Below are 15,516 nucleotides of genomic sequence, written 5' to 3' on the forward strand. Positions count from 1 at the left end.
GGCTGAGGCGGGAGGATCATTTGAGCTCAGGAGTTGGAGACCAGCTTGAGTGAGAGCGAGACCCCGTCTCTACTAAAAATAGAAAGAAATTAATTGGCCAACTAATTTCTTGAGCCCAGGAGTCTGAGGTTGCTGTGAGCGAGGCTGACGCACGGCACTCTAGCCCGGGGAACAGAGCGAGACTCTGTCTCAAAAACAAAAAGAATCCAGGGGTCCCTGACTTCTTGGGTGGTCCAGGGCTCCTGGTGTGGTGGCAGCCGCCAAGTAGAACTGACCACCTTGACTTGGGTTCAAAGTGCATTATGTCATCATAACGCACTCGGGGGCAGGTGGTTTATCTGGCCGTTGGTCCCAGGCGCGGAGAGTCCCTCTCTGGGAAAAGGGCTCCACCCCGCGGGGGACTAGGGCGTCACGTGTACCTCGCTTTCGGAATTATTCCATGGAGGGAGGGGTGCTTGGTGGCATGCCACTGACTCTCACATCTTACTTGTTGAGGGGGGTCCCTGGGGTGTCAGGTGCCCCGCTGTCCAGGCTGCCCCCCACTGCAAACTGGCGGGGCAAATTCCCACAGTGCTGCGCAAGACCTCTAGGCGGCAAAGACAGAGGCACAGAGGCTGTCCCCGGAGGGAGCCACCTCTGCTCCTGCAAGCCGGCTCAGAGGTGAGCCAGGCCTCGACGGTGCCTTCCCCACCGCCACACCTGCTCCCCGCTGACGGACAGGGTGACTGCTGTGCTTGCTTGCTTGCTTGCTTTCTCTCTTCCTTTCTCCCTTTCTCTCTCTCTCTTTCTTTCTCTTTCTTCCTTTCTTCCTCTCTCCCTTTCTCTCTCTCTCTTTCTTTCTTTCCTGTTTTCTCTTTCTTTCTTTTTCTTTCTTTCTTTCTTTCTTTCTTTCTTTCTTTCTTTCTTTCTTTCTTTCTTTCTTTCTTTCTTTCTTTCTTTCTTTCTTTCTGTTTCTTTCTTTCTCCCTTTCTTTCTTTTTCTTTTTCTTTCTCTTTCTTTCTTTCCCTTTCTTTCCTTATTTATATTTCCCTTTCTTTCTTTTTCTTTCCCTTTCTTTCTCTTTCCCTTTCACTTTCTTTCTTTCTCCCTTTCCCTTTCTTTCTTTTTCTTTCTTTCTCTTTTTCTTTTTCTTTCTTTCTCTTTCTTTTTTCTTTCTCTTTCTTTCTTTCTTGTTCTTTCTCTTTCTTTCTTCTTTCTTTCTCTTTCTCTTTCTTTCTATTTCTTTTTCTTTGTCTTTTTCTTTCCCTTTCTTTCTTTCTTTTTCTCTTTCTCTTTCTTTCTTTTTCTTTCTTTTTTTTTCCCTCCCTCCCTCCCTCCCTTCCTTCCTTCCTTCCTTCCTTCCTTCCTTCCTTCCTTCCTTCCTTCCTTCCTTCCTTCCTTCCTTCCTTCCTTCCTTCTTTTTTTCTTTCCTCTTTCATTGTGGCAAGAACACCTAACAGCAGATCTAGCCCTCTTAACAAAGTTTTACATGCAAAACACAGGATCGTTAATGTGGGGCACAATGCTTCAGAGCAAATCTCAAGGACTTATTCATCTTGTATAGCTGGAACTTCGTACCTGTTGGATAACAATTCCCCGTTTTTCCCTCTCCCTGGCCCTTGGGACCCACCATTTTATTCTACTTTCTGTTTCCAGAGTCTATGTATAAGTGAAACCGCACAGTGTCTGACCTCCTGTGACTTATTTCAGCTAACATAATGTACTTCTGGTTCATCCATTCCTTTGCAGATTGCAGGATTTCCTTCTATTTTAAGCTGAAAAAATATTCTTTTGTTTGCACATGACACATTTTCTGTATCTGTTGATGGATGCCCTGGTTGTTCGCATATCCTGGCTGTTGTGAATAGTGCTGCAGGAGGAGTAGATCACCTCTTTGAGGTCCTGATTTTGCTTCTTTCGGATATACACCCGGAAGTAAGAGCACTGCATAACATGCTAATTCCATTTTTAAGTTACCAGTTTTTAAGTTCCAATTTTTAAATCAAAAGGTTCTGATTTCTTTTTTTTTTTTTTTTTTGAGACAGAGTCTCGCTTTGTTGCCCAGGCTAGAGTGAGTGCCGTGGCGTCCGCCTCGCTCACAGCAACCTCAAACTCCTGGGCTCAAGTGATCCTCCTGCCTCAGCCTCCCGAGTAGCTGGGACTACAGGCATGCGCCACCATGCCCAGCTCATTTTTATATTATATATATTAGTTAGCCAATTAATTTCTTTCTATTTTTTATGGTAGAGGCGGGGTCTCGCTCAGGCTGGTTTTGAACTCCTGACCTTGAGCAATCCGCCCGCCTCGGCCTCCCAGAGTGCTAGGATTACAGGCGTGAGCCACCGCGCCCGGCCAAAAGGTTCTGATTTCTTCACATCTTCTTCACACACATCTTTTTTTAAAAAAATAATAGCCATTTTAACCACTGTGAAGTGATGTCTCTTTGTAGTTTTGATTTGCATTTCCCAGAAGATTAGTGATGTTGTATATATTTTAATACACCTGTTGGCCTATTGTATGCGTTTTTTGGAGAAATATCCATTCAAGTCCTTTACCAAATATTTTTTTTTTTTTGAGATAGAGTCTTGCTATGTTGCCTGGGCTAGAGTGAGTGCCGTGGTGTCAGCCTCGCTCACAGCAACCTCAAACTCCTGGGCTCAAGCGATCCTCCTGCCTCAGCCTCCCGAGTAGATGGGACTACAGGCATGTGCCACCATGCCCAGCTAATTTTTTCTATATATTTTTAGTTGGACAGCCAATTTCTTTCTGTTTTAGATACAGGGTCTCGCTCTTGCTCAGGCTGGTCTTGAACTCCTGATTTCAAATGATCCTCCCGCCTGGGCCTCCCAGAGAGCTAGGATTACAGGCGTGAGCCACCGCGCCCGGCCCACATCCTCTTTGTTTCTCTTCTTCTGTCTGTGTTTCCCGACTGTGAACTAAAATAAAATCTTAGGTCTCCCCCCTGCCGGTTGATTGAATGGACCCCCTCTTGGCCAACCGGATACCCTAAAACCGAGCTGCTGGCCATGAGAAGGGAGGTCAGACCTGCCTCATCACGCCCCCTCCCTTCTTGGAGGCGTCCTTTGTAACCCACTAACAGGCCTGACGGTAAAGCAGGGTAGACCTGCAGGCTCTCCATTTATACAGCAAATCACTGAGTCAGGGAATTTGTCCCCTGGCTTGCCTCTGATTAACAGACTTTCGTTTTTTTTGTTTGTTTTTTGTTTGTTTTTTGAGACAGAGTCTCACTCTGTTACCCGGGCTAGAGTGCTATGGCATCAGTCTCGCTCACAGCAACCTCAAACTCCTGGGCTCAAGCGATCCTCCTGCCTCAGCCTCCCGAGTAGATGGGACTACAGGCATGTGCCACCATGCCCAGCTAATTTTTTCTATATATTTTTAGTTGGACAGCCAATTTCTTTCTGTTTTAGATACAGGGTCTCGCTCTTGCTCAGGCTGGTCTTGAACTCCTGATTTCAAATGATCCTCCCGCCTGGGCCTCCCAGAGAGCTAGGATTACAGGCGTGAGCCACCGCGCCCGGCCCACATCCTCTTTGTTTCTCTTCTTCTGTCTGTGTTTCCCGACTGTGAACTAAAATAAAATCTTAGGTCTCCCCCCTGCCGGTTGATTGAATGGACCCCCTCTTGGCCAACCGGATACCCTAAAACCGAGCTGCTGGCCATGAGAAGGGAGGTCAGACCTGCCTCATCACGCCCCCTCCCTTCTTGGAGGCGTCCTTTGTAACCCACTAACAGGCCTGACGGTAAAGCAGGGTAGACCTGCAGGCTCTCCATTTATACAGCAAATCACTGAGTCAGGGAATTTGTCCCCTGGCTTGCCTCTGATTAACAGACTTTCGTTTTTTTTGTTTGTTTTTTGTTTGTTTTTTGAGACAGAGTCTCACTCTGTTACCCGGGCTAGAGTGCTATGGCATCAGTCTCGCTCACAGCAACCTCAAACTCCTGGGCTCAAGCGATCCTCCTGCCTCAGCCTCCCGAGTAGCTGGGACTACAGGCATGCAACACCATGCCCGGCTCATTTTTTCTAGATATTTTTAGTTGGCCAATGAATTTCTCTCTATTTTTAGTAGAGACGGGGTCTCGCTCTTGCTCAGGCTGGTCTCGAACTCCTGACTTCGAGCGATCCTCCTGCCTCAGCCTCCCAGAGTGCTAGGATGACAGGCGTGAGCCACTGCCCGCGGCTGATTAACAGGCTTTCTTATCTTAACTTAAAACATTCCAAGCCTTTAGACAAAGGTTCATTTCTTTAACTAATTACAAGTCAAAGAGTCTTTAAACCAACATAGCCTATCACCTATAAGCCTCCCCCCCTGCTCTGAGATGCCCCGCCTTTTTGGGTCAGTCCAGTGTACACCTTCCATGTACTGATTTCTGACTTTACCTGTAATTCCTGTCTCCCTGAAATGCTTATTTATTTATTTATTTATTTATTTTTTGAGACAGAGTCTTACTCTGTCACCTGGGCTAGAGTGCCGTGGCGTCAGCCTAGCTCACAGCAACCTCCGACTCCTGGGCTCAAGTGATCCTCCTGCCTCAGCCTCCCGAGTAGCTGGGAATACAGGCATGCGCCACCATGCCCGGCTCATTTTTTCTATATATTTTTAGTTGTCCATTTAATTTCTTTCTATTTATAGTAGAGACGGGGTCTCTCTCTTGCTTAGGCTGGTCTCGAACTCCTGACCTTGAGCTATCCGCCCGCCTCGGCCTCCCAGAGTGCTGGGATGACAGGCGTGAGCCGCCACGCTCGGCCTCCCTGAAATGTTTAAAATCGAACTGAGTAGGATGTAGACTAGAACTGGGAGGAGACAGAACACCACCCCCCGTAGTCATTAGGGTTCAAGGTCACAAAGCGTATGTCAGAACCTGGCTGCAGTGAACAAATGCCTTGAACCAGGAATGTGGCCCTTAGAGGGGAGATTCCTGAGAAGGGGTGAAGGCTGTCAAGGTCTTTTAGCCAAAGACCACACGCAGCACAGGAGCACACATGCGTTCAGCAAGCTGGGTTTATTCCTCATTGCAGAGGAGAATGCACACCGTGGGGAAACCATGGGGTGTCTTACTAAGAGGGTCTCAGAATGAACTTATGGAATCTGGACTTGCATTTTGTGATCAAAAGAGAAGCATGGGCCGGGGGCAGTGGCTCATGCCTGCCATTCCAGAACTTTGGCCAAGGCGGGACGAATCACTTGAGGCCAGGAGTTCAAAACCAACCTGAGCAAGGTCGAGACCCCGTCTCCACAAAAAACAGAAAAATTAACCAGGCGCGGTGGCACGCACCTGTAGTTCCGGCCACTCGGGAGGCTGAGGCAGGAGGATCACTTGAACCTAGGAGTTTGAGGTTGCTGTGAGCTATGATGATGCCACTGCAGTCTAACCTAGGTGACAGAGTGATACCCTGTCTAAAAAAAAGAAAAGAGAAGCATGGTTTGTGATTTGCTGTGGATTGGATGCTGTCATACATTGGGATAATCCCGTGATTGGATATATTAAATAATCTTACCTTTTTCTTTTTGAGACAGTGTCTCACTCTGTTACCTGGTTGAGTGCAGTAGTGTCAGCCTCGCTCACAGCCACCTCAAACTCCTGGGCTCAAGTGATCCTCCTGCCTCAGCCTCCGAAGTAGCTGGGACGACAGGCGAGAACCACCACGCCTGGCTAAATTTTTCTATTTTTTTTTTTTTTTTTTTTTTTGAGACAGAGTCTCGCTTTGTTGTCCAGGCTAGAGTGAGTGCCGTGGCGTCAGCCTAGCTCACAGCAACCTCAAACTCCTGGGCTCGAGCGATCCTCCTGCCTCAGCCTCCCGAGTAGCTGGGACTACAGGCATGCGCCACTATGCCCGGCTAATTTTATATATATATATCAGTTGGCCAATTAATTTCTTTCTATTTATAATAGAGACGGGGTCTCGCTCTTGCTCAGGCTGGTTTTGAACTCCTGACCTTGAGCAATCCGCCCGCCTCGGCCTCCCAAGAGCTAGGATTACAGGCGTGAGCCACAGCGCCCGGCCAATTTTTCTATTTTTAATAGAGACGGGGTCTCGCTCTTGCTCAGGCTGGTCTTGAACTCCTGAGCTTAAGCAATCCTCCCGCCTTGGCCTCTGAGAGTGCTAGCGTTACGGGCATACGTGAGCCACCACACCTGGCCTCAACGCCTTCTTAATCTTCCTGGAAGCCCACTGAAGCTCACAAACCTAAGGACAAGGGACCGAACCCTTCATTGACACTGTGGCCTTGTTTGATGACAGCAGTGTAACTGGGGACCACACACTCGGGCCTGGGCTTCGATGAGAACGCAGGCTGGGTTGTGTGCATTCCTTGTGGCTAACCAAGTCCTCCCTGCAGCAGTTTCACACTTGCCCAAACCGGGGCTGGTTCCTGCTTGTCGAGGGATGATTCTCGCTTTCCAGGCAGAGATCCAAGAATGAGTAATTACTTGAGAAATACTTCCCAGGTGGAAGAACGAACATGACACATGGAAGAAGAAAGTTCCCAAAGGCTTTTATGGCTTATTATTTTTTCTTTCTTTCTTTAATTTTTTCGTCATTTAATACATTTTTTGGGTGTATTTGAGGTTCACAGTACGATGTTATGGGACACATGCAGCTACATGGATGAAAACAGACAGGTATAGACAGTGCAGTGGTTACTATAGTGAGGCAGATTAATATATCTATTATCTCACATAGTTACTTGCTTTTTTTTTTTTTGCATGTGACAAGAGCAGCTAAGATCTACGTATTGAACAAGAATCTCCAATACAGTACAATTTTGTTAGCTTTAGTCCTCATGTTGATTTGTCCAACCTACATATGTGCTATCTTGTATCCTTTGACCTACATCTTTCCAATTTTCTCATTGCTAATAAGAGGTACCATTGGCTGAGTGATCATGTTTTCCTAGCATGCTTCATGATTTAACCTCTAAAGCTCATGACTGTTCTCCAAAGTTGCTAGGGTTAGGGTTAGGGTTAGGACTGGGGCTGGGGTTAGGGTTAAAGGTTAGTGTTAGGGTTTGGATTCGGGTTAGGGTTAAGGTTAGGGGTAGGGATTAGGGTTATGGTTAAGGGTTAGTGTAGGGGTAAGGTAGGGGTAGTGTTAAGGATATGGCTTGGTGTAGGGGTAGGGTTAGGGTCAGCGTCATGGCCATGGTTATGGGTAGGCGGTATGTGTAAGCGTAGATTTAGCGTTAGGTACTGGTTAGGTGTAGGCTTAGGTGTTAGGGTTAGTATTGGGACTAGGGTTATTGTTGTGTGTTGGTCTCTGGGTCGGGGTTAGGCGAGTAGGTTAGGGTAACCATAGGGGTAGGTGTAGGGTTAGTGCTAGGTTTAGGAATTGGGGTTAGGGTTAAGTTGTTTGGCAGGGTGAGGGTGAGGGTCCGGGGTTGAGGGTAGGTGTATTGGTAGGATTAGGGTCAGGTGTTAGGGTTTTGGTTTGGAGTTAGGGTTAAGGTTAGGGTTTAGGGTTAGGGTTTTGGTATAGGTTAGGGATAGGGTTATGGTAAGGTTTAAGGTTAGGATTCGGGCTAGTGCTAGTGCTAGGGTTAGGCTTAGGGTTCCCCCTCCTATCTGCAAACAGGGAAATGGAGACAATGAGATAGAGTTTTGTCCAAGGACATATGGCTCGTAAATTGGGCAGGCCGTATCTAAACCCAAGGTCTTTTGATTCCTACAACTTAATTCTTTCTATTGAATCTTACCTCTCATTTTTTTTTTTTTTTGATTCACAGCCTTAATCTTTCACCCAGTCCTGTGTGTAGTGGTGTATGTAGCTCACAGCAATCGTAAACTCTTGTGCTCAAGTGGTCCTTCCACCTCAGCCTCCCTAGCTGTTGGGAGTACAGTCGCAATGCAGCATGTCTAGCTAATTTTGTTTGTTTGTTTTTTAGGTGCTTATTTTTAATAATTTGTAGAAACAGGGTTTCACTATGTTGCTCAGTCTGGTCTTGAGCTCCTGGACTCAAGCAATCCTCCTGCCTCAGCCTCCTAAGTAGCTGGTACTACAGATGTGCACCACCAGGCTCGGCTAATTTTCCTGTTTTTTTTTTTTTTTTTTTGGGTTGTAGAAACGGGGTCTCACTCTTGCTCGGGCTGATCTCAGACTCCTGACCTCAAGTGATCCTCCCACCCCGGCCACCTAGAGAGCTAGGATTATAGGCGTGAACCACCGCGCCCGGCTGAATCAAACTTTTTAACCTCAGTTTCCTCATCTATAAAATAGGACCTGTTTGTTGGAATGATCAAAGAAGATAGGGAGATTAGAAAGGAAAGAAGTGCTATATGTTAATTTTCTCGGTTGCTGCAATCATTTCACAATGTGTTCGTGTGTCACGTCGTACGCCTTACATATATACAGTTTTTGTTTGTCAACCATACCTCAAGAAAGCTGGAAATAAAATAAAAATTAAAGATAACAGAAAGCACGTATAAGGAAGAAAATAGCGCTGTCACAAATGTGGGTTGGGGCTGGTACAGTGCACTGTGTACGTTGGACACAGTGTTTCATGACACTTGTCGTCACACCCGGGTGTCGTCACACCCAATTAAACTTGGTTGTTCAATTGACGAAGCAGTGGTTTGTATGCATTTATTTATTTAGACAGAATCTAAGCTCTGTTACCCAGGCTGGAGTGCCGTGGCATCATTATAGCTCCCTGCAGCCTCCAACCCCTGGGCTCAAGGGATCCTCCTGCCTCAGCCTCCCCGAGTGGCTGGGACTACAGGTGGGAGCAATGATGCCCGGCTCATTTTTCTATTTTCAGTAAAGACGGGGTCTCGCTCTTGCTCAGGCTGGTCTAGAACTCCTGACCTCGAGGGATCCTCCCATGTTGGCCTCTCACAGTGCTGGGATCACAGGCGTGAGCCACCACGCCCGGCCTTTATTTTTACAGTGTTATTTTGCTTCAGTAAAAAATCATATATATAGTTGTATAGTCATATTTATGGCTGGGGTTCAACCAGGGACAATTTTGTCCCTAGGGACAGGTGGCAATGCCTGGAGACATTGTTGGTTGTCACAACTACAGGTTGCCACTAGAGTCTAGTGAGTGGAAGCCAGGGATGCCACTCAGCAACGCACCAAGCACAGGACAGACCCCAACAAATAAATATCCCGCCCCAAATGTCAACAGTGTTGATAATGAGGAACCCAGATACAGAACAAGGAAGACACACCGGAAAATTTTACCTGCTGCTTGCCTTGGCATCTAACAACGTCAGATAAGTTTCGGTGTTTATTCCTCATGTGAACCTGAGTTTTCCTAAACTTTTAAAACCAACAAACCTGTATTCTTTAACCATAATTAAAATGCCCATAAAGAGGCATTTATGACTTTGGGAGGCCGAGGCGGGCGGATTGCTCAAGGTCAGGAGTTCGAAACCAGCCTGAGTGAGACCCTGTCTCTACCAAAAATAGAAATAAATTAATTGACCAACTAAAAATATATATACAAAAAAAATAAAAAATTAGCCGGGCATGGTGGCGCATGCTTGTAGTCCCAGCTACTTGGGAGGCTGAGGCAGGAGGATCGCTGAGCCCCGAAGATTGAGGTTGCTGTGAGCGAGGCTGACGCCACGGTACTCACTCTAGCCTGGGCAACAAAGTGAGACTCTGTCTCAAAAAAAAAAAAAAAAGGCATTTATGGATAAAAGCACGGTCGATTGCTTATGCAAGAGGCCACGATGTCAGATGGAGAAATGCAAATTTTGCAAAAGCAGGTGCAGGATCTAGTGGTTCGGCATACAGGTCTTTGGTGTAAGGTCTTAGGCTAGAGTCCGAATTTCTCCTAAGAGCACTGAAGAGAGAGTACAATAACAATGTGTTGCAACTGCATATACAATGGGTGGCCCCACAAGGTTGTCATGAAGCTGAAAAGCTGCTATTAGTGACTTTGTAGCGGTGGCAACATTGTAGCGCAGTGCATCGGCTCGTGGTGATGCTGGTGTCAAAAAATGTACCGGGCTGCCAGTCATGTAAAAGCACAATGCATGTGATTATGAGCAGTGCATAATTATAATGACAATAAATAAGTAATGGTAATAAGTGACTGTGTTACTCGGTTATATATTTACTAGACTCTACTTTTTCATCATTGTTTTAATGCATACCCCTTCTACTTATTAAGAAAAAGTGTTAGGCCGGGCGCGGTGGCTGAGGCATGTCATCCCAGCACTCTGGGAGGCCGAGGCGGGAGGATCACTCAAGGTCAGGAGTTCGAAACCAGCCTGAGCAAGAGGGAGACCCCGTCTCTACTATAAATAGAAAGAAATTAATTGGCCAACTAATATATATAGAAAAAATTAGCCGGGCATGGTGGTGCCACTGCGCCTGGCTATTTATTTATTTTTTTGAGACAGAGTCTCGCTTTGTTGTCCGGGCTAGAGTGAGTGCCGTGGCGTCAGCCTAGCTCACAGCAACCTCCAACTCCCGGGCTCAAGCGATCCTCCTGCCTCAGCCTCCCGAGTAGCTGGGACTACAGGCATGCGCCACCACGCCCGGCTCATTTTTTCTCTATATATTAGTCGGCCAATTAATTTCTTTCTATTTATAGTAGAGACGGGGTCTCGCTCTTGCTCAGGCTGGTTTCGAACTCCTGGCCTTGAGCGATCCTCCCGCCTCAGCCTCCCAGAGAGAGCTCAGGTGACATTTGACAATTTTCTGAGTTCATGTTCATTGGACAGATAATATGGGTCCGCTGACCCATACCAAGATGTCATAGCAAATTCTCTGTTCTAAGGAACTAGAGCAGCTCTGGATTTTCTTAGCATCTAATCGAAACGAAAGTCACACCAAAAAAAATTTACATTTCCTAATCCCAGGGTGAGCCTTGGGGACGCTGGGATTTATTTTCCCCTCATTTTTTTTTTGGTTCTAGTGGAATTTTCTGGGTTAGAATTTGATGCCGTCTCTACAGCCTCTTCTCCAACCCAAAGCAAGAAGAACTCGATTTTGAAACCCAGAATGGTCCAAGGGGTTCAAGTTCATCTCAGGATTTGCCAGAGACCTTATTCCTCCTATTGCCATTCACTTCTGGAATATCCTGGTCTCACCTGTCTTTGAACTTGGAATTCCACCAGGGGTCATTTGGCAACATCGAAGACACACCTCACCCCGGGCACTGCCCTTGCGACAGCGATTGTAGTAATCAGGTGCCTCATGCTTGAGGACACAGGTGCACTGTCATTCAGTCTCCAGGGGGACTCCAACCTTTTGCCTTTGTCACCTAATTCTAACATCACTGGCCGGGCGCGGTGGCTCACGCCTGTCACCCTAGCACTCTGGGAGGCCGAGGGGGTAGGATCATTTCAGCTCGAGAGTTCGAGACCAGCCTGAGCAAGAGTGAGACCCCGTCTCTACTAAAAATACAAAGAAATTAATTGGCCAACTAAATATAAATATATATAATATATAAATATATAATATATATATATAAAATTAGCCGGGCATGGGGGCGCATGCCTGTAGTCCCAGCTACTCGGGAGGCTGAGGCAGGAGGATCGCTTGAGCCCAGGAGTTTGAGGTTGCTGTGAGCTAGGCTGACGCCACGGCACTCTAGCCCAGGCAAGAGTGAGACTCTGTCTCAAAAAAAAAAAAAAATAAAATAAAATAAAATCACTGCCAGTAGGATTTATTTATTTATTTATTTTCGAGACAGGGTCTCACTCTGTCGTCCAGGCTGGAGTGCAGTGGCGTGATCACAGCTCACTACAATCTGGAATTCCTGGGCTCGAGCGATCCTCCTGCCTCAGACTCCTGGAATTCAGTCTCCTGGGGCAGCTGGAACTACAGGCATGTGCCACCGCACCTGGCCAATTTTTAGACCCTTTTGTAGAGATGGGGGTCTCGCTATGTTGTCCAGGCTGATCTCAAACTCCCGGCCTCAAGTGATCCTCCCATGCTGGCCTCCCAAAGTGCTGGGGTTACAGGGGTGAGCCACGACACCCGGCCCACTATTCCTTTTTTTGATGGTATGAAATGTACCCACAGAACTTTAGTGTCATGATAATAACCTGCTATGCTGTATTTAAGGAAAATTTGGATTATAGTATTTTATCCTGAGTTCAATTTTATGTAAATAGAAATCCACAACGCAGACTATTTTTTGGTGCCAAATGCAAAGTGTCTGGGAGAAGACAAGCTGAGGTTTTAGAATATTAAGATGCAAGCGGTTGAAATGGGGGTCCCTTTGAGGAACGGGAGGTGAAGCTCGCAGGAGGTACATGTTTGGAATGTCCCCTTTCCTCCAAAATCAGGGAGGTCACCGTATTTCTTCCGTCTCAGGAGATGAGAGATGGCATTCCCAGGCACGCTTGCAAAACGGGAGCCCAGTTGTGTCTCTAGATTTCCGTATGGGGAAGCAAGACGAATGAGCTAGCCTTTTAGAAATAGATATCACCGATGAAGCCTGAACTTCAAACGAGCGTGGATGGCCAAGAGATAACAAAGCTACTATTTCTTGCATGCATTGTGCCAGGCAACGACCTAAGTGTACCACATGCACAAATCATTTCCTTTAAACCCTCATCCCAACCCTACCAAGCAGGCGTGGCCAACCCTGCTTTAGCTCTGATGAAACGAGTGGCTTGCTTAATATTTCATGCCTGGGAAGTGGCGGAGCTGGAACGGGAACCAAGGTCTGAGTCCCAGCTTTGCGCCTCCCGCCCTGTGTGGATTAGCTGGCGATATATCGGTTTTCTTGGGAGGGGAACGAAGAGCCGGGATGGAGCCTGTGTGTGTGTTGGGTGCGCGCCGTGTGCGCCAGGCACTTGACACGCAGCCTCTCCAGCTCCGCGGTTCAGGCATTGCCGTTCCATGTTAGGGATGAGGAAACTGAGGCTCAGGCCGGCGGTGCAAGATTTACACCCAGGCTCACTTGTCGAGTGAGCGATGTCACCGGGTTTCCAAGGCCATACTGGGTAGAGCCTGCTCTACGGGGTGAGAGCGAGTTTCCAGTGCGTGGGCGCGGGTTAGGAGGAGGTAGCACCCCGCCTCCCAGAGAAGAGAGTCCCCGGAATCTCTTGAGCAGATTCCATGCCTATGTGGATAGTTATTTATTTGTTTTTTTTTATTTTTTTTGAGACAGAGTCTCACTCCTTTGCCCAGGCTAGAGTGCCGTGGCTTCAGCCTCACTCACAGCAACCTCAGACCCCTGGGCTCAAGCGATCCTCCTGCCTCAGCCTCCCGAGTAGCTGGGACCACAGGCATGCGCCATCGTGCCCGGCTAAGTTTTTTCCTCTATATATTAGTTGGCCAAATTAATTTCTTTCTATTTATAGTAGAGATGGGGTCTCGCTCTTGCTCAGGCTGGTTTCGAACTCCTGACCTCCAGCAATCCTCCCGCCTCGGCCTCCCAGAGTGCTAAGATTACAGGCGTGAGCCACCGCACCCGGCCTCTTTATTTGTTTATTAGAGACAGGGTCTTGCTCTGTCGTGCAGTGGTGAGATCACAACTGACTGTAACCTTGAACTTCTAGGCCCAAGCAACTCTCCCATCTCAGCCTCTCGGGTAGCCTGCACTATAGGCGTGCACCACGAAGGTTGGCTGATTGAAAGAAAAAAATTTTTTTTTTGTTTTTTTTTGGTGAAGATAGGGTCTGGCTATATTGCCCAGGCTGATCTCAAACTCCTGGCCTCCAGCCACCATCCTACCTCAGCCCCCCAACATGCTGGGATTATAGCCATGAGCCTCCACACCTGTCCCCATTTGGATATTTAGACTTTGCAAGCTATGAACACTATTCCGTAGGTGTTCTTTAGCACAGTGACATGGACAGATGTGAAAATGCCCAGACAGCGGCTCTCCGCCCAGACTGCCCGTGTATATACACACACAGCACCATCTGGGGAGTTTTCAAATCTATTACTGCCTGGGACTTTCTGAATCTGGATTTCTGGGCTCCGACTCACAGGCGTGGCTCTGTGTACGGCCAGCAACAAGAGCTACAGGCGCTAAAGAATTCTCTGCCTGCCGTGGTGTGAGAAAACCTGCATGACCGTAGGTATTTTTTACGAGTCACTGAGCCTCAGTCTCCATACCTGTTCCTTCGGCTTTACGAGCACAAGGAAGGCGAAACCCAGCACGGGCGCTTCAGCTCTGCGAAGCCCTGCTAACCGGCAGTCTTGCGAGCTGCCTCTCTGCAGGCCGCCTCCCAGGGCGGGGAAGCCACGCTCCTACCCAGCAGCCAGAACGAGGCTCCGCCGCGCCCCGACTCCGGCCCGAGGTCCCCCCTCTCCCCATCACCTCTGCCCGTGTCTCACGATGGCTCAGAAGGGGCAGCCCTAGGCCGGGCGCGGCGGCTCACGCCTGTCATCCCAGCTCTCTGGGAGGCCGAGGCGGGAGGATCATTTGAGTTCAGGAGTTCGAGACCAACCTGAGCAAGAGCGAGACCCCGTCTCTACTATAAATAGAAATAAATTAATTGGCCAACGAATATACCTAGAAAAAAATGAGCCGGGCATGGTGGCGCATGCCTGCAGTCCCAGCTACTCGGGAGGCTGAGGCAGGAGGATCGCTTGAGCCCAGGAGTCTGAGGTTGCTGTGAGCGAGGCTGACGCCACGGCACTCACTCTAGCCTGGGCAACAGAGCGAGACTCTGTCTCAAAAATAAATAAATAAATAAAGGTTTTCTTCTTTGGTTGCATTATTTCTTTATGACAACTTCCTCTAAATGGAATGATGAGACTAAAGGGAGTGAATATTTTTACGGCATTTGACAAAGCCCCTGTTTCCCAAGGGTTATAACAACTTATAGTGCCACCAGCTCACGAGGCTCCGTGCTAAGGGGGTCGGGTTTTCACGGGTCCCCAAAGAGCTGGTGGCATTTGCATTTCTTTGATTGCTAATGCAGAAGAACACTTGCTTGGGTGCTGTGTCTGCCACTTACGTATCCTTTCCTGGGGATTCTTGTGGGTGAGTTCTGCTTAAGTAGCTTTGGGGTGAATGGTTTCGTTCGGGAGTAGTTCATGGTGCTAGAAGTTTCTTTGTGAGCTAAAATCTGATCCCTCAATATTACTACCCGTGGGTCCTTGCTTTTACCCTAAAGCCACTAAGAAGTCTCCGGCTGTACCTCTCTTTTCTTTTTTTGAGACAGGGTCTCGCTTTGTTGCCCAGGCTAGAGTGAGTGCCGTGGCGTCAGCCTCGCTCACAGCAACCTCAGACTCCTGGGCTCAAGTGATCCTCCTGCCTCAGACTCCTGGGCTCAAGTGATCCTCCTGCCTCAGCCTCCCGAGTAGCTGGGACTACAGGCATGCGCCACCATGCCCGGCTAATTTTTTCTATATATATTAGTTGGCCAATTGATTTCTTTCTATTTATACTAGAGCCGGGGTCTCGCTCTTGCTCAGGCTGGTTTCGAACTCCTGACCTTGAGCGATCCTCCCACCTTGGCCTCCCAGAGTGCTAGGATTACAGGCGTGAGCCACCGCGCCCAGCCTGCACCCCTTTTAGTAAAGGGATTTGTCCTGTGAAGTTTGGATTCGGTCGAGGGGCCTCACTTGGGGGTCTGGGGGGGCCCATGTGGCCT

This window comes from Microcebus murinus, chromosome 4, assembly GCF_040939455.1.
Source record: "Microcebus murinus isolate Inina chromosome 4, M.murinus_Inina_mat1.0, whole genome shotgun sequence".
In the NCBI taxonomy this organism is placed as follows: Eukaryota; Metazoa; Chordata; class Mammalia; order Primates; family Cheirogaleidae; genus Microcebus; species Microcebus murinus.